Source organism: Rousettus aegyptiacus, unplaced genomic scaffold, assembly GCF_014176215.1.
Source record: "Rousettus aegyptiacus isolate mRouAeg1 unplaced genomic scaffold, mRouAeg1.p scaffold_m13_p_15, whole genome shotgun sequence".
Lineage (NCBI taxonomy): Eukaryota > Metazoa > Chordata > Mammalia > Chiroptera > Pteropodidae > Rousettus > Rousettus aegyptiacus.
Window position 1 is genome coordinate 21,262,206 of NW_023416290.1, and position 24,293 is coordinate 21,286,498.

Consider the following 24,293-nt stretch of genomic DNA (forward strand, 5'->3'; position numbering starts at 1 on the left):
ATTTAAAATCTTTGTGAGACTTGAGTGTGAGTGCTCTTTCAGTTGTGTCAAGAGGATAGTCACTGCTGAAATGTTTTTTTTTTTTTTTTTTAGGAGACCAGTCTCACACTCATTGCCTTCTGTTGATGGGTGATGAGGAGAAAGCTGCTATTTCCAAAGAATAATTATATTTTAGAATATTACTTGAGGAAAAACAAAACTATGATTTAGGGACTTTGAGTATATGATTGTGTTTATTAGGATCAATTCTTAGATTCTAGAGTTTTTCTCTAAACAGCATATATATTTTAAAAATTTATCTGCTGACAATGAAAAGTGTTCTTCTATGTCATTTTAGCCTAGGCATTAAGAAACTGAATTAAAGAGATATCAACTTTGGTTTCAAATTCTCTTACTAGATGGGTGCTGAGCAGGAAACAAAATAAATCTTGTGTGAACTGAGGGTAATATTTATAGAGCACAAACTCAGTGGTTAGCATGAAATAAATAATGTATTGTTATTAATCCTAAAATAATGACAGTATAGATTAGTAATCTTTATGTAGAACCCACAATCTTTATTTTTTTTTTTTTACTTCAGCTTATTTTTTACCGATTGATTAGTGTTTTGAGCAAACTAGACTGTTTACTATTTTGTGTTCTCCTCTTATAATAAATGGAAGATATTTTCTTATTATCTACAACTTTCATGACATTTATTTTTATGTTAGAATTGTCATAAACTATTTCAGTTATTTTTAGTATATTGGGATCATTCCTTAAATGGATAGAGATTCTGATGTCTTTAGAAGACATAGGTTGTGTTTAAGCCCAAATATTATGCCTGAAAATAAATTTAAAAATTTCCACTAAGTAATTATTAAGCCACAAATTTGTGATTTCTGGTGTGAATCTAGATATAGATATTTTATAAAATTTATTTAACTATGCATTTTTGTGTAGGTTTTATTTGTGTTGCGATTTAGAGAAGTTGAGACAGAAACTTGTGCAATTTTGCTAGAACATATTTTCATGGGAAAGATGAGAACTTTTATTTCTTTGTTAGGGAAAAGAGTATTTTTAGTTGTAGAAGGCTATTTTAGAATTGTGGTATGCTATACCTCGTGAGCTTTGATCTAATAATAGTTAAGATATTCATCCATTTGAACTTGAAACCTTAAATCATAGTGCTGGCGTGATTCTAAGATGTGTCTATATGGGCGAGCCTCTCCTCATTCTCTATAATTTCTTTTCTGGGTTTTTCTTGGGCTATGCAGCACTAAAATTGTCTTTCCTCCAATTCACCCTCTTCACTCTCATTTATTAAACTTCTGATTTAGTACTAAATTTTCAAATGCTTGTCTGAGGAGCTTTTGTAGCCAAGGCAACAATAATTACACTCTCATTGACTTTTCTCATGTTAAATTCAATTTTTCAATTCCTTCCGACTATCAAGCACATTACATTCACCATTCCAAATTCTCATATGAATCTAACTCGAAAAGATTCAAGAGATTTCCATACTGAAATTTAACATTTGTCTTGCTCTGGCTTTCTTTTTGTGTTTTTGGAAAGAGACATTTGCGAACAAATAATAATTACCAGAATTAATTGATACAGATGAGCATATTGTTTTATGCTCATCAGTCAAGTTCTTGTAGTTCTGTAACCTATCACATGTGTTGAGAGAAAGAACTGAATAATCAAAACTCTTTAGAGCCCTGTTTTTAGGACTTCTCATTCCTTTCAGGTTCTGTTAAAAGATATACTCAGACACTACATTTTTAAGAGTTTATTTGAGCATAAATCAATGTCAATCTGGTTCTGCCAAACTGAAAGTGATTAAGAGTGCTGCGTGGACAGGAGTTCAGGGAAAGGCTTTCCTAGAGCAGATGTGGAAACAAAGCAAGAAAGTTATTCGACTGGGTATAGCTTTAGAATTTACTTTATTTTGAAAAGCATAGTTGGCTGATTGCAATTAGTAGTTCTCTATTTCCTAAACTCGAGGCATTTACAGGGTTAGGTTTTGGTTCGCTTATGTAAGCTTCCAAGGTATTAGAACCACCTCAGTATAATAGCTTCCTTGCTTAATTAACTAATAGTTCCTAGAGGCTGCCTTGAGTAAAGAGGAGGTTTCAAGACTAAGATGTCTATTTTGCAGACTTTATCCAAGAAAGCCTTTCCCTCTCCTTGAAATAGCTTGAGTCTATTTTGGCTTTGGCTGCTTAAGGCTATTTTAGTTCTACTTGTAAACAAGTCTAAATTTACATTATAATACCAATAGAGATTTGGGTTAGGAGGAGACTTGTTTGGATCAGGTAGGACTATGGGGATTTGAAATAGACCATTTGAAACTGCATTTATGAATGTTAGCAATCACACACATGCCTTTATCTTCTTTTTCTGGACTAAGATGAGGATATGAGTGGAGGGAGAAAGAAAGATTATCTTGGCATTGTTCAATAGTGCCAATAATTAGTTATAATTCTGTTTTGATGACTTTTGATGACCTCACTTAGGTGGTTATGCTCAACTTCACACTTTATTTTACATTAAAATTTTCCTCCATTTTAAATTACTTTCCTTAAGTCAAGCTAAACTTTAAATATTTAATCATAATTGAATAGTTATATTCCTTAGAAGAACAAACTGTTGATAACCCAAATACAGTTGTGTTGGTTTGGTCTTTATAGAAGGAAAAAATAAAGAAGAGCTGACTTTCATTACCAGAGAAGCTAGGAGGACATTATTTTCTCTATTATTTCTCTATTACATCACAGAGTCTGATTGACTCTTTTATTAGACCTTACCCATTAGCCGTTTGGGAGAAAATTAAATGTGAAGCCTATGAAACTCAGGGAGGCATCTCTGTGGTGGTGGAACTTTGGCGGTTGCTTAGATTTATCAGATATTTTAAAATATAAATCTGTGCTCCATCAGCGATAGTTCCCAGTATACCACAGGGGAACATTATTTTTCTAAAAATGGGAGAAGAAATCCTAATTTTATAGAACCAGTTTCCTCACTCAGTAATTTGTTTTCTTTAATTGGCAGAATGACTATACTGGTAGATAACTTTTTAGATAATTTACTGTTTGTTTGTTTGTTTATAAATCTATGTTCTATCTTTTCTTCCTTCAGCATTAGGGCTCACTGTGGTGAAAAATTACAGAAGCAGTTACCTTATTAAAGCAACAATACAGCAGATAACAGCCTCTTAAAAATATCACTATTTTAAGTAGCACATATAGGACTAACTGGTACACATGATGATGAACCAGTCACTTTCTCAAATAAAATAAACTAGCAGTTCAAACAAGAATAAAAAGATTAGATATACATTGATTTAACTGATAAAGGGGTTACGTGTGTGTATGTGTGTGTAATTATGTATATATATAAATAATTCTTCAGTAGATTTACATTTAAATTTTTGCCTAAAATAAGGTATAAAAATATAGAAGTCTGAGATGGTCCATAAGTCAGAGCTCTTGCACACAATTGAAACAATCATGAAGAACCGGAGAGCATAGTTGCTTTGGTGTTGCCAGGGTGGATTAACCTCCTTCTGCAGAAGTGTGGCTTTTTCATTTTATTAGTTGTCATTGTAAACACAGTGCAGCTTCCATCCTTGTCCAGTGGCTGGGCTCCAAGTGATTTGCAGACTGGCAACCTGCTGTTTGAGCAGATGAGCCTAAATATAGTCAGCTCAGGGAGTGTGACAATGCATCGTTCTGGGGCATTCCCCAACAGGAGTCTCTCAGAGCAAGATGTTCCTAACACTGAGTCTAGGAGGACTGCTGCAGCCCATCCAGGTGTGAGCTGTCTCGACATCCTGGTTTACAAAAATAGTTTATCTCTTTGTAAGACAAGTTTCTGAACCTTCATGAGTTAAAAGGAATTCTGCTCAAGGATTAAGATAGGTATCCTGGGGATCTAAACATTCTTGAATTTCTGCAAGTAAAAATAAAGTAACTTTAAAAAAATAGTATCATTATTTATTTTATATATTAATTAATTAATTAATTAATTTTTTATGTTGACATTGGTTATCAAAATCCAATGTTTCAGCTGTACACTTTAACAGTAAGGCACATATATATTTACACTGTGTGTTCAACTCCCATAGTTAGATTTCTTTCTGTCAACACCTATTTGACCCACTTTACCTGTCTACATTCCCCCTTCCCCCACTCCCTACCTTCAGGTAGCCCACTAGTCTATAGTCCATGTTCATGAGTCTCTGTTTGTTTGTCCTGTACATTTGTTGCTTTTAGGTTTATATCACACATGTATCTGATATCATGCGGTTTTCAACTTTTTCTGTCTGGCTTATTTTGCTTAGCATAATTGTCTCAACGTCCATCCATGTTGTCAGAAATGGCAATATTTCATGTCTTCTTATATATGTGCCACAACTTCTTTAGCCAATTATCTATTGTAGGGCACTTCAGTTGCTTCCATGTCCTGGCTACTGTGAATAATGCTGCTATGAACATCGGTGTGGAAATATATTTTTGAATACGAGTTTTTAAGTCTTCAAGGTAAATACGCAGTAGAGGGATTGCTGGATCATATGGTAGATCAATTCTTAGGTTTTTGAGGAACCTCCATACTGTTTTCCATAGTGGCCATACAAATTTGCAGTCTCACAAACAGTGTATGAGGGTTAATTTTTCTCTACAGTACTGTTGATTATAGCTATTTTAACAAGTGTGAGACAGTATCTCACTGTGGTTTTGATTTGCATTTCCCTAATAGCTAGCAATGTTGAGTATCTTTTCAAATATTTGTTGGCCATTTGTATGTCCTCTAAGTAGAAGTGTCTGTTCAGATCCTCTGCCCATATATATATATTTTTTGATTGGATCATTTGTTTTGTTGTTATTGAGTTGCATGAATATTTTGTATATTTTGGATATTAGGCCCTTATCGGAGGCATTGTTTGCAAATATGTTTTCCTATTTGCATGGATGTCTCTTTATCTTGTGGATAATTTCTTATGCTGTGGATAATTTCTTATGCTGAGTAGAAGCTTTTGAGTTTGATATAGTCCCATCCATTCATTTTAATGTTTACTTCCCTTGCTTTTGAGGTCAAATTTATAAAATATTCTTTAAGTCCAAGGTCCTTGAGTTTATTCCTAAGTTTTCTTCTATGTATTTTATTGTTTCAGGTCTTATATTCAGGTCCTTAATCCATTTTGAGTTAATTTTGGTGTGTGGTGATAGACAACAGTCTAGTTTCATTCTTTTTCAGGTGGCTTTCCAGTTTTCCCAGCACCACTTATTGAAGATGTTTTCTCATCCTTTCTCCAGTGTATGTTTTTGGCCTTTTTGTCAAAAATTGTTTATCCATATAAATATAGGTTTACTCTGGACTCTCGATTCCGTTCCACTGGTCCATGTAACTATTTTTCTACCAATACCATGCCATTTTGATTACTGTCGCTTTATAGTATAATTTAAAGTCAGGCAGAGTGATGCCTCCAGCCTCGTTCTTTGTTCTTAGGATGCCTTTGGTTATTCAAGGTCTTTTGTGCTTCCATACAAATCTGCTGATTTTTTGTTGTAGTTCTTTAAAAAATGCCAATGAAATTTTGATGGGGATTGCATTAAATATGTATAGTGCTTTAGGTAATATGGTCATTTTAACTATGTTGATTTTTCCAATCCAAGAACATGGAATATCTTTCCATGCCTTTGTATCTTCTTCGATTTCTTTTAATAGGGTCTTATATTTTTCATTATATAGGTCCTTTGCATGTTTTGTTAGATATATTCCTATATATTTATTCTTTTCGTTGTAATTGCAAAAGGAATTATTTTTCCACTTCTTTTCTGACACTTGATTATTAGAACATAGGAATGCAGTAGAATTTTGAACATTGATTTTGTATTCAGAAACTCTACTGTATTTGCTTATTGTTTCTACAAGTGTTCTCGTGGAGTCTTTAGAGTTTTCTGTATTGAGAACCTTATCATTTGCAAATAGTGACAGTTTGACTTTTTTTTGTTTCCTATTTGGATGCATTTATACCTTTCTCTCGGCTGTTTGCACTCGCTAGGACCTCCAGTGTTATATTGAATATCAGTGGTGATAGTGGACAGCCTTGCCTTATTCCTGATCTTAGAGGGAAGGTTTTTAATTTTTCACTCTTAAATATAATGTTGGCTGAGGGTTGGTCATAGATGGCCTTTATTATTTTAAGGTAATTTCCTTCTATACTGATTTTGTGAAGTGTTTTGATTATAAATAGATGCTGTATCTTGCCGAAGGCTTTTTCTGCATCTATCGATGTGATGGTATAATTTTTATTTTTAAATATGTTTATGTGGTGAATCACATTAATTGATTTGTGTATGTTGAACCATCTTTGTGTCCCTGGGATGAAGCCTACTTGATCATGGTGTATAATCTTTTTAATATGTTACTGTATTCAGTTAGCTAGTATCTTATTTAAGATTTTCGCATCTGTGTTCATGAGAGATATTGGTCTGTAGTTTTCTTTTTGTGTGTGTTATCCTTACCGGGCTTTGGTATCAGAGTAATATTGGCCTCATAAAATGAGGTCAGAAGTATTGCCTCTTCTTCAATTTTTTGACAGAGTTTGAGGAGAATAGGTATTGAATCTTTTTTGAATGTTTGGTAGAATTCACTGGTGAAGCCATCTGGTCCTGGACTTTTAGTTTTTATTAGGTTTTTGATGATTATTTCAATTTCGTTACTGATCAGTCTATTTAGATTTTTCAGATCTTCTTGATTCAGTCTAAGAAGACTGTATTTTTCTAAGTACTGATCCATTACTTCTAAGTTATTAAATTTGGTGTTATATGCTTTTTCATAGTATTCTTGTAAGACCCTTTGTGTTTCTGCAGTGTCTTTCGCAATTCCCCTCTTTCATCCCTGATTTTGTTTATTTGTGTCCTTTCTCTTTTTTCCTTAGTGAGTCTAGCCAGGGGTTTGTCAATTTTATTAATCTTCTCAAAGAACCAACTCTTCGTTGCATTTCTTTTTCCTTTTTTTTTTAATTTAATTTGTTTTTCTTTTCAATTTCGACTTTTGTTTTCAATTTCATTTATTTCTTCTCTAATTTTGTTTATCTCTTTTCTTCTGCTGATTTAGGCTTTATTTGTTTTCCCTTTTTTAGATTTTTAAGATAAAGCCTTAGCTGTTTATGGGGGCTCGTCCTTGCTTTGTGAGATAGGCCTGTAATGACATGAACTTTCCTCCTATGACTGTTTTTGTCATGCCCCAAAAGATTTGATATGCTGTACTGTCATTATCGGTCGTTTCTATGCATTTCTTGATCTCTCTTTTTATTTCTTCTCTGACCCAGTCTTTTGTGATTCTCTATGCTTTTTTTTGTAGTTGGTCTCTAGTTTCAAAGCATTATGATCAGAGAATATGGTTGGTATGATTTCAACCCTCTCATATTTGTTGAGGCTATCTCTGTGTCCCAATATGTGGTCAATTCTTGAGAATGTTTCATGTGTACAAGAGAAGAATGTATAAGCAGCTGTTTTGGGATGGAAGGCTCTGTAAATGTCAATTATGTCCAGTTGGTCTAATGCGCCATTTAAGGATGTTATTTTCTTATTGATTTTCTGTTTGGATGATCTGTCTATATCTTACAGTGGTATATTTGAGTCCCCTACTATGATAATGTTTTGGTCTGTTTCTCCTTTTATTTCTGTTAGCAATTACTTTACATATTTTAGGGCTCCCTGATTGGGAACATAGATATTAATAAGTGTTATGTCTTCTTGGTGTATGATTCACTTTATCATTTGAAGTGTCCCTCAGTATCTTTATTTACCTTTTTGATTTTGAATTCTATTTTGTCTGATATTAGTACTGCTATTACTGCTTTTCTCTGAATGCCATTTGCTTGAAATATCGTTTCCACCCTTTCACTTTGAGTCTATATTTGTCTTTGGAACAGAGATATGGCTCCTTGAGGCAGAATATGGTGGTTGTTGTTGTCGTTGTTTTGTTTTGTTTTTATCCATTCTGCAACTCTGGGCCTTTTTATTCATGAGTAGTCCATTAACATTTTGGGTGATTATTGAAATATGAGGTCTTCTTATAGCCATTTTATCTTTTGCTGTCTGGTAGGTCGATGTTTCCAGTGCTTCCTTGTCCTTGTGTTTTGTTTTCTATATTTTGGTTGGCTTTTGTGGGTTTTTCCTCTGGTTCTTCTTGTTTTGTGTTATATATTTCAGTTTTGAGTATTTGGTGTGTGGTTACCATTATAAATATGAAAAGACAGTAATATATATATATATATATATATATATATATATATATATACACACACACACAGTTGTCCATTTTCTTCTGCACGTGTCTTATCTCCGTTCCCCTTTGTGAGTTTGGATCTTTGAATCTCCTATTTCAGTCATTGTTGTCTCAATTTATCCCTATGTATGCTGAACATCCATTACTATCTTGCTATAGGAATATTCTTCTTAATGTTTAAGCTTATAATGCCTTGTTCTTAGTGTAGAATTCAGTCTTCTGCTTCTATTTGCCTGATAGTCACCTTACTCCTAATTATGTGTGTGTGTGTGTGTATACATATATATGTGTGTATATATATGTATATATATACACACATATATATACACCTATGTGCGTATATATATGTATATACACATATATACACACATATGTGTGTATATATATACATATGTGTGTATACACACATACACACATAATTAGGAGTAAGGTGACTATATATATATATATATATATATATATATATATAAATTTTTTTTTGTTGTTTTGTTTTAGGTGAGCTGACCCCTTTCAGTATTTCCTATAATGCAGAACTCGTAGTGGAGAATCCCCTCAATTTTTGTATGCCTGGAAAGGTCTTGATTTCTCCATCATATCTAAAGTAGAGCTTAGCCGGGTACATTATTCTAGGCTGGTAGTTCCTTTCACTTAATAGTTGAAGATATGATTTCACTCCTTTCTGTCTTGTAAGGTTTGTGCTGAGCAATCTGATAATAATTAAATGGGTTTTCCTTTATAAGTTACCGTCTTCTTTTCCCTGGCTGCCCTGAGAATTCTGTTTTCTAGAATTCCCATTTTTCTTATGTTTCCTTTCCTGATGGTATCAGCTAGTTCTTGTATTTCTCTTTCATTATTTTTTATTCTTTGGTTTCTCTTTTCTTCCTTTTGATTTATTTCTAGATTTCTGTCTTTGATATCACTGATTCTTTCTTTTATTTGGTCAACTCTATTTCCCAAGCTTGCTATTTCATTTTTCAACTCTTGCAGTGTGTTCTTTATTTCCAGAAGGTCTATTCAGTTTTTTTTTTTTTTTTTTGGAGACTTTCTATCTCCTTGCTAAAGAACTCATTCTGCTCATCTCGTTTTTTAAATTTCTGAAATTATTGATATGACTCATTTTGGATATCACGGAGTTTATTCAGAAGTACCATCCTCAATTCTCTGCCATTTAAGTCATATATTTCTGTCCGTAAGCTTATTTCTGGAGATTTTTCTCTTTCGTTCTGAGATGCCTTGTTATTTTGCATTTTCATGGTATATAATGGACTATTTCTGCAACTGGGCATTAATGGATGTGTATGCTATTGTTTTTCCAGAAAGAAGATTTATTATATAAAGGTGTCTCTTTAGCCTGTTGCAAAGAAGGTGCTCTTCTTTTGGTTTCCAGTAGGTGGCCTCTAAGTCTCTTTAATCCCTGCTTTATTTAAAGTCTTAATAACGTTTTTAAAATTTTCTTGTAGATATTAATCACACTCGCTACCCACAGTTTCAGTCCCTGTCAGTGTCAGTGACAGTCTGGGCAGTGTTTGCTGAGATTCCCCTGGGACTCTGCAGTTTTCGGTCTCTGAGGGTATTGGGGGAGGGGCCCTGTGGGTTGAAGGTTGGGTGCTGCGACTCTGCCTCAGTTTTGTTGTTCCTCTGTGGTCCTGTCCTGCTTCTCTGCTTTCTACTTCGCTGACTGGGTCCTGCAGCCAGCTGGCCAGGGGGAACTCGCAGCTATCTCAGGCAGGAATTTTCAGGGAACTCGTTCCATGAACCCGCTGCTCCTTCTCTGCTCCCCCTTCTCCTGCAGATAGTTCCAGCAACTGCCAGAGGTAGCTTCTTTATTATTCCCAGTCCAGCACCTGACACCAGGGGTTCTGACCTGTGGTAATTCTTATGCACAGATTCCACGCTCAGATGTGCTAGCGTGCAATTTGTTTGTTTTTTGTTGAGTTTTAGATGTTCAGCTTATTGCTGTTTCAAGGGGAGAGATCTGGAGACGTCTCTTACTCTGCCATGTTTCCAAAGATCTCTTGATGCTCTTTTTATTTTTTATTTGACTTGGTCATTCTTTAGTAGAATTTTTTAGTAGAATATTTTTTAATCTCCACATATTCATGGTTGTTTCTACTTTCTTTTTTACTATTGAATAGTTTCACAGCTTTATGGTCAGAGAATATGCTTGGCATGATTGTAATCTCCTTAAATTTGATGAGGCTAGTTTTGTGTCTCAATATATCGTCTATCCTTAAGAATGTTCCATATGCACTAGAGATGAATGTTTAATCTAGTATTTTGAGATGAAAGACTCTGTAAATGTCAATTATGTCTGACTGGTCTAATGTGTCATTTAAAGTTGAGATTTTCTTATTAATATCCTGCTCAAATGATCTATCCATAGCTGACAGTAGAATTTTTAGTCCCCTTCTGTTTTGCAGAATGTTTCTCTTTGTTTTTCTTTTGAATTCCTCGAAGAAATGACAGCATGCTCTTTTTGGCATTAGTATGATTATGTTATTCTCTTGCTTAAAACATTTAAATGAATTCTAAGTACCTGAAAGATAAAATTCCTTTGTCTGATTATCAGGCCTACATACTCTTGATTCATATTCCTTTGTATATCCCTTTAGCTCTCTTCTCTTCCCTGATACATCTGTACTTTCTTTGCCAATACTGACCTGTTACAGCAGTTGTGTAGCAAGGTTCTTAAAGAAATATTAGGAAACAAATGTTTGCTGATTAAGTTTTATCACTCCAATGGAAATAATTTTCTTATAACCTAGATTTCTAATTTCTATGAATAAAAGAAATATCGCTGAGGGCATTGGTGCTATGTAGATAATAATTGAAATGTTAATATTAGTGTTATTTTAAAAGCAATAACATTTTGACAGCTTTCAAATCTTTCATTCTGAATGTAGGCTGAGGGCTTCAATGTGAAATTATTTAGGCTGTATTTGACATACAGACCATGGTTTGCTCATTACTTTTGTGAATGATATGTGTCTTTTACTTTATTTCCTTAGATGTCTCTTGCTTTAAAACTGTAATATCTCTATACTTATTATACCTTATTCCAGTAACTATTTTAAAAACATGTCTATCTCTTTTATTGGATCATGAGTTCCATGAATACAAGAACTTTAATCTCTAGTGATTATACATGGCATGGCACAAAGAAAGAACTCAATAAAACTATTGGATCAAGTTGAATCAGTCATATGATTTTTCTAATTTCATTCAGTAGGCATTTCGTGATGTTCTAATTATAAAATTATTTAAATGTTTATAGAAAAAACTTGGAAAATAAAGGGAAATTAAGTTTCACATACCACAAATAGTTCTAGTTAACATTTTGTCATACATATGCATATACATATTATATACTAGTTATATGCTATATATGTATTACAGTTTGGATCATGGCTATTGCTTTACTTTTTAAAAGTATTATATCATGAACATTTTTGTGTTATTTTCAGAATACAGTTCTAAAAATAGAATTATTGTACCAAAGTGTCTAACATTTTAAAACTCTTAAAACATAATGACAAATTGCTTCACAGAGAGGAAGTTTACAAATTTCACTTTCACTAGCTGAGTAGAGATGTCTGGTTTTGCTACATTCTTGCTACCATTGAATATTTTATATCATTACTATTATTTTAACTTATGTCATATCACATTTTACTACAAAATAAATTTTTTTTTTGCATTTCTTTGATATTCAATGAGGGTGACCAATTTTCTTAAATGTAATATTCATTCATATTTATTTTACTGTGAAAGTCTATTTACTGGCTTTTTTCAATGTTTCCTCTGGGGTTTTGATGATTTCTTATTTATTTGTAAAATACAAAATAGTAAGAATATTAACTCTTTCTGATTTGTTATAATCATTTCTTAGATTGTTCACCTTTTGAGTTTTATAAATTTTTGCGAGGTATCACATTTTCAATGTTATAAATATGTTTTGATGCAATCATTTTCACTTATTCCATTTCTACACGTCTATAAAGCATTTCATCATTCAAATCTTAGAAATTTTCTTGTATTTTTATTGTTCAGTTTTTGATTATGTTCAACTTTTTATCTATCTGGAAATTATTTTGATAATTTATATGAGGTAAAGATTTAATTTATCTTTTTTCTATTAATTCTTAGTTATTTCTCATGTGGTAAGACACGAGAATTTCATAGTCACAAAAAACTGCTCTTGTCTCCATTCATTATGCTCAATGAGTGTTAAAAAGATCGATTTTGGAGCCTGATAGTTAAGTGGGACTCATTAAGTCAGAGAACTCGATTGGAGAAAAGGAGAAAAGCTATCAACAATTATTACTATTTTGCTGACTCTTATTTCAATCTATAAGTCAATAAGGAAAGCAGAGGTTTCCATTCTTTCTTTTGTTGTCGTATTAGCTCATGGTCACTCTGAATTACTCTAAACTTGGAAGAAAGCTTGACTGTGGAACCTTTTACTGGATTATCTACAGAGATATGGATATACCAAACCAATACTAGGGGTTGTTATGACATTACCTCGCAAGTTCTAGAGAACTGTTTAAACACAAATTTATGGTGTACTTGGTTAGAGTGGATCTATTTTCCAGATTGATTTACCTCTTACTCCATTGGGAAGAGAAACTGAAGATAGATATTACACACATTTACTTCTGACTTATTAGAAAGAATGGGAGGATTAATGGTAAAAAAAGCTAATTTTTAGGCATGCTATCTTTGGAATGTGGCAAGAATACTTGAATTTTCTCAATCAGAGGAACTTCTGAAATTTGAATACCTGAATAGAAACAAATATATTATGTTACTTATACTCTTTATGTAATATTCATTATATATATATATATATATATATTGCTGTGGGAATGCCTTTTAAAATATAATGGGAGAGATAACTGAAGTATACAAAAAAACAAATAACAACATATACCAATATAATCGAAAGTACAAAATGGATTAAAGAAGTTGGAAGACAACATGTTCATATGTGTGTGTGAATCAGGGAAATGAGGTTCTGAGACTTCAAGGAGAAAGTATGATTTGATGGGTGCTTTAAGTCTAACATTTGATTTGAACATGGCAGTGCTTGTGTGTGTGTGAGTGTGTGTGTGTGTGTGTGTGTGTGTGTGTGTGTGTGTGTGCAGAGAAGACAGTAAGGGAGGGAGGGGTTGAGATTAGAACTGATGGAAAAATATTCACATGGAGGAAATGATATGAGCACAGGCCCAGAGACAGGAAAATATTTGATGTGTTCTGGGACTGTTAAGAGATAATAGGGTTCCCAAAAGGATAAATAGATAGGGTCAGTAGTTTCACTCTATGGGGGCCTTGCTAAATGTTGGTAATGTTTTTAGTTGCCATAGTAAGTTGGGAATACTAACTGGCATTTGAAGAATAAGGGCCTCACTTATTAGACAATCTGAAATAAATAGGGCAGATCTAGTCAGTAAAGGAGTTTTCCATAGCCTCAACTTTTAACTTACCCACCAGACATTCATCTAGGTGAAAAACCTAGATGAAGGATCTTGGCCTAGAACCCAACTCCATTTTACACAATAAGTTGCTAGTATAGTTGATAGAGATAAAGGTAAGAGGGGGATATAATAAAAACAGAACTATTTAGAGAAATAGGTTTGTACCAATTAAAAAAAATACTTTATTGACAACATTTGTTTTCTATCACTGCATAACAATAGTGCCTTACAGCAATATCTATTTATTAGTTCATAATTATGTTGATCAGACATCCAAGCAAAGCATGGCTGGGTTTCAACTCGGGGTCTCCCACAGCATAAATCGAATCTCATCTGGGGCTGTGATCTCATCTAGGTCTGGCTCCTTTTGCAAGGTCATGCAGCTTGTTGGCAGAATTCACATCTTTGCAGTCATTGAGCTAAGGTTCATCTTTCCTAGCTGACTGTCACTTGGGGGTCATTCTCAGCTCTTAGAAGAAGCCTACTGTTGTCTCCATAAAATAGCCATTTGCTCCTAAACACCAGTTGGAGAATATCTCCATAGCTTTGAATCTCTGAGGTCCAGAAATGGGAGGAAGTCAGGCCTACCCATTTAATCTCCCTCTTGATTAAGTCAAAGCCAACCAATTAGTAATCTTAATTACATCTGTAAATTCCCTTTTGTACATACCTCAACATAATCAAAATGTGATGCCTCATCTTATTCACTGGTTCTGTTCACTCCGACGGTGGGTGTGATATACAGATATGTATCCCAGGAAATGAGGCTCTTGGAGGCTATTTTAGAATTCTGCTTTCTACGTTGTCTAGAAGCATCCAGAATACTTTATGCTAGACCTTCATGTTTATAATGATCATTAAATACTGAATTTTATCATGTAAATTCCAGTCTTGACGTTGGCTTTGACAGTGGATCAGATACAAAGTGATTATGTGAGATCTGTGAATTGGACTCAATTACTGCTCTTTTCATGATAAGAATCACTATAGAATATCTAATAAGTATGTGGATACATATGGTAGTAGTTATCAAACCAAATTCTTCTTAATGTACTACCTTCTAGGTGGGGAAACATAGCATAGGTGTTGGTATTATATTGTAGTGATTATGAACTATTTAAAATGGCTAATATGTCAAGTCTAATTTTAGTTCATAATCTCTATTTCATTGAATCTGGAGGTTTTCAACATGTAAGTGGATGAGAGGAAAGAACAGAAAAGAAGTTAGAAAACAATCTAGGTGAGAGCAATAGATAAGAGGGAGAAGCGGAAAGCGAGCTCTAGAAAACCAGGTGTTCTCTCTGCTTTTCTCCTCCTGATGCTGGGCTATTTGCCTACATATTACTATAACCCATCTTGGAATCTCTGCCTCTTATAGTCTTGCTAAGATTCTGTCTGTAAAGCTTCCAAGTGTGGTCTATGATGATGCTTTTTGTTCAAAAGTTTTAAAGGAGCTTAGAGGAGAGGGCTAAAAGTACCTCTTAATGTATTTCTACTTTGATCCATCATCTTACTTATTTCGTCTTGTTAATCAGGCTGAGCATACTGTGTTAATTAACATTTCTGGGTCTTTTTAATTGATCATAATTTTTTTTATAAGCTATGATCTTCTTTTACACACTGGTTTAGGTCATTATTTATCTATAATTTATTGTACATGCCGTTTGAAACAAGAATATGTCTTAGTCCCCATAGTTCTTAAAATGTAAGTAGTGTTGGCATCACCTAAGAACTTGTTAGAAATGGAAATCTTGGGCCCCACCTCAAACTTACTTCATCAAAACTCTAGGGGTGGGGGTTGGGGTGATTTCCAGACATCTGTGTTTAGCAAGTCCTTCGGGAGATTTTGAAGAATTCTAGTTTGATAACCAGTGCTCTAGTCATGTTATACAACTCTCTCTCTTTTCTCAATCTCCCTCATCTACATCTCCCTCATCTCCTATCTATTATCTATCTATCTATCTATCTATCATCTATCATCTATCATCATCATCTATCTGAACTTCTTATTAAAAGACTGGTTCCAATAAATACATTTCCAAAAAAAACTTAGACTATTTAGGCTAACAAAGATAAACTTAATTGCAGCTAAAGAGGAGGTACATCAGGAGAAATTAAGTGGTACAGGACATATAAGGCTATCACAGATGTACAGCACAATTGTTCATCAACAAACAGGTGAAGACTGGAGCTGTGTGTGAATAAAGAACCATAAAGGCAGTGGAGCTGTTACTTCTTGAGTTTATGTGAACACACAGCAATCAGTAGGACCCCAAGTTCCCCTTTAAAGGTTCTTCATCACTTATAGTAGGAGATTAGGCAAAGGACTTATAATAAGCTTGTTCTCTTTTTGTTTTTAACATTTTAACAATGAAGTAGTAGAAACTAGCCCACAGTAGCAAAAATATGTAGAAAATGATAATGGTTTTGGCAGTTCTTCTATTGAAAAATATTTTCTGACTGAAAATTTTCTCTGTAAAACTTTCCTAGAATGTATATGTAATGTTCAAAATATTCTATACAGATTGGTTTATGGTTTTTGTAATGTGTAATAGCCATGTTTTTAAAAAATTTTTGCCACAGCACTTGTATAACAATTTGCTAACCGTATTTTAACATTAGAACATAGAAATTACTGTCGTATTTTTTTGAATGGTGTGATTCTACATATTTTCTTTCTTCCTTATAGTTTTTCATATTTTATTTTTATGTATGCCTATATGCATTTACTTATAAAAAATTGTCCCGGATATGTCTTAGACTCTCTATATCTATCTATCTATCTATCTATCTATCTATCTATCTATCTATCATCTATCTATCTACCTATCATCTTTTTTTTTAGGTGAGGCAACCCTTGGTTGACCTCACAGATTGCAAGGACCTTGACAGCTTACAATTCTTTTTTAAAAAAATTTTTTACACCTACAGCACCTGGTCTTCCTAGGTGATCTCCTACCCAAGTACTAACCAGGCCTGACCCTGCTTAGCTTCCGAGATCAGACAGGATCGAGCTTATTCAGGGTGGCATGGCCGTAGAGTTCTAACATATTTTTTAATGGTAGATATGTACTGAGTTCATAATAGAGTGTGTAAGTTTTGTAAGCTACAAGATAGTGTGCTAATGTCCAGTGGAAACAAAGCATCGCTGAAAGCAAAAGTTGGCAGATATGTGCTGTAAACATGGCATGACACGTATGTGGAAAAATGCTTCAAAACTGCAGTAAAACTGTGATTCATATTTTTGACTTGAGTTACTTTGAAGATACTATAGTGCCTTTTTCCTAATAATTATGCTCATGGTCATATGTGGGCCATCCCCTAAGACAGACTGGGTAGAGGGTGGAGCAGCAAGAGCCTGGGTGCTTGCTGGGTTCTGGGGATGACCTTACATCACTACTCACCTGTATAACTGCAGCGCTAAGGGTCCCAGGGCCAGACTGCTTGTTCAAGGTCATTAACTGGAATACTACTCCTGAGAACTTCAGAAATAAATACCAGGAAACTAGATATCCATTTTCAATTCTGCAAGGCTAGAAATGGGAGAAAAAGTTTAGAGATAAATACATGAATAGTCTGGGGAGTGAAAATTAAGGGTCTCTAGGGGAAATAAGAAGTAAAACAACTAGGGAGAGTAATTCTCTTATGAGAACTTCTTTATGAGTGATTGATGGCCTTCAAAGGAGTGTGTGTGGGGAATGATAAGGTATATATTTGGCTTGTGGAATCTGAAGAAACCTTTTTGTTTGCTGTGTTCTTACAGAGTTTGGTCTTTTTTTTTTTTTTCTTTATCTAATGGGTTAGCCCATGAATGATTCAGGTCTACCCAGAAAGGTACACTGGGAATCCTGTATTCAATCAGGAATCTGTCCTTCCTTCCCCAGTGGTAAAATCATCCTACAAATTTATCTCTCACACCTGGATGAAGAACCACCAGGCCCACAGCTCCAGACATGTCCCAGTGGTGTTTCTGTTCAAATCCAGGAAGCTGTTGATCTTCTAGGGCTCAGTTAGATCTGAGAATGCAGGTCAAGAAAATTCCATACTAAAATAGCGTCATCTCCCTCTGATGAAAACAAATGTTTCCTACCTAATTCATTTTCTTCATCACTAATCTTCACAAAAGTCCTACAAGATAAATACAACTTAACAGTGAGAAAATTGAGGCACGGAGACATTAATAACCTGATCAAGATGACACAGCTAGTAGTTGCAGTCTGAAGCAAGAGCCCTACTGTATGCACACATGCGTTCGTGGTGTATCACTTTGCCTCCATACGGCTGGAGAAAAGAGCAATGTTGGCGAGAAGGCAGGAGGGTACCGAAGACTTACTGACATTTTCCACCACTCATTAAAAGTAAATTCTGTTTGTCAAGAAGTTTAAATAATGTCAAAAAGGCATTGTTTTTGAGAATATATAATTTACTTCTTTTAAACATACACATATCATATAGTATTAAATATACCAAGAAAATAATTTTCCTCCCTGTAATAAACTTTTACTTATAAAATTATCAATGAAATATTCCTATATCTAGTAACTATTACCTTAATAGGCTAACTAATCATGAAAACCTGGATAAATTTAAGAAATAACCCAGAAAAAATCACCACCCTTGCTTTTCTCTTTTTTGAAGAGAATCCTGTTTTACAGTCCAAAAGCTTTAATTCCAGCTGCATGCATACCAGGTCTGGCTGCCACACAGACATCTGTCCTCTGGTGAAACCATTTCCATTTGTACAGTGTCCCTGTACTATGGATGAAATGGAATCATCGTCTTAAGTACATAAGCACAAGTCTGGAGACTTTGATGCTCCACCTTAACAATCAGAGGAGAAACCATCAAAGCCTGTTGTAAATTTTAAAAAAGTGAATATTTTGAGAATAAATCAAAATAAAAGACAGGAATAGAAGTAGCTGTGAATTTTATAGTGTATTATTCATAAACAAATTTCTAAGAATGATAGCTAAGACTAAATGAAATCATTCTTTGCAGTCAATGGATATGTTTACCAGGAGAAAGTTATATGCATATTGACAGAGACAACTCTTACTCTTTTATTAGTCAGTCTCACTTTGATGAAGTTGTTCTGCCAGGATGAATAACCGTGGCTTGCACTTAGCTTCTGAAGGTGGTGCATATTCATGAAATGGGCCATCATTTTGTGCTATGAAAGGGAATTCTATTGCCAGACTTTGAAATTCTATCAAAGTTCACATAATGCTGACCACATGCTAAATATCTCTCTCTATAAACTGAGGTTTGGAGCCCAATGCAAACTAAAATGTCTAGTCTCTAACTTCTTAGGAATAAATATGTTAAATAAATAAAATGAATACATGTAGACCCAAAGAAGAGCATAAGATAGTGAACTACCTTGCAGATGACCATTGAAGGAGAACAATAATATTCTGCTGGAGAAAGAACTAGGGTTTATAAAACAAAAGAATTTCACGAGTACAGAATAAATGCATTGAAGAAGTAGGAGAGTATTTAGCAAATGATGGGCTATATAGATTAAGGTGATTAATAGCCAAAAGCTTCTTCTGTTTCTCATGGATTCATAGAATGTTATCACTAGAGAGGGCCTCTAGATTATTGATTCACACTGTCATTGTCCAGGAATCTAAGACCTGGAGAGAAAATAAAATTTGTCCATATTCTAAAGGAGTGTAGCTGAAATGATAAATAAACATGTTGGAAGGAGACAAATCTGGATTTGAAACATGGCTCTGCTATTAACTATGTGAGCGAATAGGTAGTACTTGGGCAAGTTATTTATTTACCTCATATGTAATATAGAGGTGGCACACCAGTCTAACAAGGCAGTGATGTAATGTAAGAAAGAGCTGACCGAGTCAATATTCACTGAATGGTGGCTCTTGTTGCCATTTCTGTTACAACCAGGTTGAAGAACCAAACTCCTGACTCTCAGGCCCATGCTCCTCTAGCACAGCAAACTGCTCCCATATCAGTGTTAAATAACACTTTGAATTTCACAGGAATGAGAAAGACTTTTAGGAGATAATCTCTAGCCCTCTTCAATGTGCAACTTTCCCTGGAGAAATTATCCTTCAGTAACAGTCGCTTATGTTAATTGAACAGTAACGATAAAAATCCCTGTGTCTAAGGTTATCTGAAAAAAAGCAATCAGTAAGAAGTTTCTCTTTCCAAAGTCATGACATTCAATTATTTCAAGGGTTCTCCTTTATATCCAATTCAAGACAGCCAATTTGCCATTATTTCCTTTACATTTCAGTGAACTGGTGCTGAAAGATTCCAACTCCCAGAGCTTTTCAGTTTTAGTCCTTGAATCCATCTAGGCACCAGTCAGCCTGAGTTTTCTGCATCACTGAGCAGAATCATGAAGCTGTAATGCAATTGTCTTTTAAGGATACATAATAGAGTGCCTTCTCAGACATAATAAGAGAAAAATAGGTGGTGCCTTGAATCCTGCTCCATAGAGGGTATAAAATAGTAGAAAATGTATGTAATTCAGACACTGAATATATTTTATGAATTTCAAAGATGAAAAGACAATTTTGAAATTTAATGGTGGAAAATATTGGATTTATAAATTGGTCATGGAATTTAATGCAACTTTAAGTTTTGAGCCACATTGTTTTAAACAGTGCATTTTAAAATAATTTTTTACTTTTTCTTTAAGTTCTTAGAGATTTTTTAAAAAGACAACTATTTAGAATCTGCGATGTGTTGGCATTTTCAATTAAATATCGGAAAAATTATACCTACATCTAAAAACCTGTAAAAACCTAAACTTCTTTTAAGTCTAAATTGCTGGGGGACTAATATTTTTTCTGCACATCATCTCTGTACTTAAACTATTTAGCGAGGATGGTTTTTCTGACTCTTGGGTTTCTAACCCTGGTTTTTCCATTTAAGGGATCATAGATTGTCTGCATTAAAAGGATTGTAAAAGTTAAAAACATCTGCTTGACTCTTCTTATACTTCACTAATTAGGTTGTCATCTAGCTTCTGTTGAAGAGTCTGTGGTCATGAGCACTGATTGTCTTTCAAGACCATTCGCTTAATTGGTTAACTCTGATTTAGAAACTTAAAATGTTTATTAAGCCAAAGTCTGTCTCCTTATAGTTGCTGATTTTAATTGTCTTTTGAGAGGAACCATAAGCATATTTTCATTATAAGGTATTATGATATTTGTTAAAGAAGTATTTGTTTATTGTAGCAACTGGAAAATATTAAAAAAGAATAAAAAATGAAATTCACTTACATTTCTGCCCTGAAAAGAGAATCACTACCAGCATTTAGTATCTTTTTTTTTCTTTTTTTTAATGTGTTTTCCCATATGTGCTTCTAAACATGCTCATCTGAGAAATTGAATTTGAACTATTTCATACACTATTTTCAGAACTACTTCCTATACTGAGAACATTTCCCCACATCATTAAATATGCTTCAAAGGTATGGTTTCAAATAGTCCAAAATTTTGATGTGTGATAATTTACTATACCCTTAGATTTTTTGGTCACTTAGTTTATATATATATATATATATATATATATATATATATATATATATATATATATATAACTTGGAATTTTCAAATATTTAAAGAGAGTATTTATGTTTTTCTTGAGTCAAAGTTAAAAATCCCTCAATTGTTTTTCAATTGTTCCTCCTCTTATACTGTTCCTCTGCCTTTCATCATCTGAATTACTTTCTCTTGAATTAAATCCTGTTTGCTTATACCTTTTACCCACAACCAAACACAGTAAAATGGTTAGCATCTGAACATTTCAGAGTAAATTAGGATATATTTCCCTGTAATTGATGAATTTCGTTTTGTAGTCTAATGATGCAATGTGATATTTCATTAGCTTTTTCACTAATACTAGATAATACTAGCTGTACACTTAATTATTTTTAGGACCTCACAGGGTACCTGGTATATAGTTTTGATGAACACTAATTAATGATAAAAATAAAATAAAAAATTATTTCTCTTTATCCTAGACTTATACAATTTGGTATTTGTACTAGAAAGAATATTCATTTAAAATTTGTGCCATTATTCTAAAGGATATTTAGAAAATAACTCAAGTAAACCACATATGACGTTTTCTCCAAAGCTTCAGGCTATTTGTTGATTTTATTTCCTTCTCCAATTATTCTCTATTTTACTAATAAGATGTTGAACCAGACAGAACTGAAAACACAGTTTACTAGCACTCTTGTAGGAATCTTCTTTTAGGTTGAAGTTGATCCATTTACCTACAGTTATTGACTATACTTTCACCTGGTCCTAGTGAAATAATTTACTTAATGCCACTTCTGTTGTATTTGCTACATTTGCTAGATTTCAAGACTGTTAAAGAATGATTTGGCTTGCAAGAATATATTTTTGGTGAAACCATGCTAATGCTTGTTAATCTTTTTAAAAATTTTATGTGCTCGTTAACCTCCAAAAAATTCCTTTTAGGGGTGGCTCCATTGAGTCGTGGTTAGCACGTCTGCTTTACAGACAGAAGGTCCTGGGCTCGCTCCCCAAGTGGAGCTATAGACTATATCCCGGGTGCTCCAGGCCCTGGGTGCGCTAGGCCCTAGGCACGCACCAAGAGTATGTGGGAGGAGATGCCCTGCCTTCAAAGATCCAGTTCTTAGGGGGAAAAGGCAACATTCATAGGTCAGGGGTGAAAGTGGAGGGGGAAATAAAAAAGGAAGAAAAAATTTCTTTTAGTTTATTTTCAAAATTCAAGTCAAATTCACTTACTCATCAAATAAGCCACTTAAGTTACTTATGCCTCAGTTAATTTTTAAAATTCTTTTGTTCTCTCTGTGTTTTATTTTTGCTAATTTTGATTGCTATGTATTCAAATTCACTAATCTTCGACAATTTTTAATGTGCTGTTAATCCAATTCAATGTATTTTTTTCATTGGGAAGATTATCATTTTTATTTATAGAATTTTGATTTTATTTATTTATTTTTTAAATGTCAGTTTATTTATTTATCTTTTCACACTATATAAATAATTTTTCTTGACATTTTATTTATTTTTTTTATTTCCCCCCTCTCCACTTCCTCTTCCCTTCTGGTAATCACTAATCCATTGTCCATGTCCATGAGTCTCTGTTTGTCCTGTTCATTTATTGCTTTTAGGCTTATATCCCATATATGTGATATCATGTGATTGTCAACCTTTTCTGTGTGGCTTATTTCACTTAGTATGATTATTTCAAGGTCTATCCATTTTGTTGCAAATGGCTAAGTAATATTCCATTGTAGTAGTGTTCTTGTGGAGTCTTTAGAGTTTTTTATATAGAGAATCTGTCTGCAAATAGTGACAATTTGACTTTTTTGTTTCCTATTTGGATGCATTTATATCTTTCGTTTGTCTGATTGCATTCGCTAGGAACTTCACTGTTATATTGAATAAAATAACAGTGATGATAGTGGACAGTCTTGCCTTGTTCCTGAACTTAGAGGGAAGGTTTTTAGTTTTTCACCATTAAGTATATTGTTAGCTGAGGGTTTGTTATAGATGGCCTTTATGATATTAAGTTACTTTCTTTCTATTCCAATTTTGTTGTGTTTTGATCATAAATGGGTGCTATATCTTGTTGAAGGCTTTTTCTGCATCTATTGATATGATCATATGATTCTTATTTTTTAATTTGTTTATGTGGTGTATCACATTAATCAATTTGTGTGTGTTGAATCATCACTGTGCCTCTGGGATGAAGCCCACTTAATCATGGTGTATTATCTTTTCAATATGTTACTGTATTCGGTTCACTAGTATCTTATTTAGGATCTGTGCATCTGTGTTCATGAGAGATATTGGTTTATAGTTTTCTTTTTTGTGTTACTTTAACACATTTGGTATCAAGGTAATATAGGCCTCATAAAATGAGTTGGGAAGTATTGCTTTCTTTTTGATTTTTTGGAAGAGTTTGAGGAGAATAGGTATTAAATCTTTGAATGTTTGGTAGAATTCACTGGCGACACCATCTGGTCCCAAACTTTTACTTTTTGGTAGGTTTTTGATGATTGTTTCAATTTCCATAATGCTGTTTGGTCTATTTAGATTTTCCAGGTCTTCTTGATTCAGTCTAGAAAGGTTGTATTTTTCTAAGTACTGGTCCATTTCTTCTAGGTTATTAAATTTATGTTATATACCTTTTCATAGTATTCTTTTATGATCTTTTGTATTTCTGTGATGTCAGTCATAATTTCCCCTCTTTCATTCCTGTTTTTGTTTATTTGTGTTCTTTCTCTTTTTCTATAGTGAGTATAGCCAGAGGTTTGTCAATTTTATTAGCATTCTCAAAGAACTAGATATTAATAGGCTCTTTGTTGCATTCATTTTTTAAATTTTATTTATTTCTGCTTAATTTTGATTATTTCTTTCCTTTTGCTGACTTTAGGCTTCATTTGTTCTTCTTTTTCTAGTTTTTTAAGATGAGGCATTAGGTTGTTTTTTCGGGTTTATTCTTCTTTTTGGAGGTAGGCCTGTAATGATATGAATTTTCCTCTTATGACCGCTTTTG

The 24,293-nt window shown here is 33.7% G+C and overlaps 1 protein-coding gene and 1 pseudogene across 1 annotated transcript in view; one reads left to right on the forward strand and one right to left on the reverse strand.

The window, feature by feature from the left end:
* PXDNL (peroxidasin like) overlaps positions 1–24,293 on the forward strand; it is a 435,474-nt gene that overhangs the window by 137,357 nt on the left and 273,824 nt on the right.
* Positions 16,680–16,798, reverse strand: LOC118612161 (annotated as a pseudogene).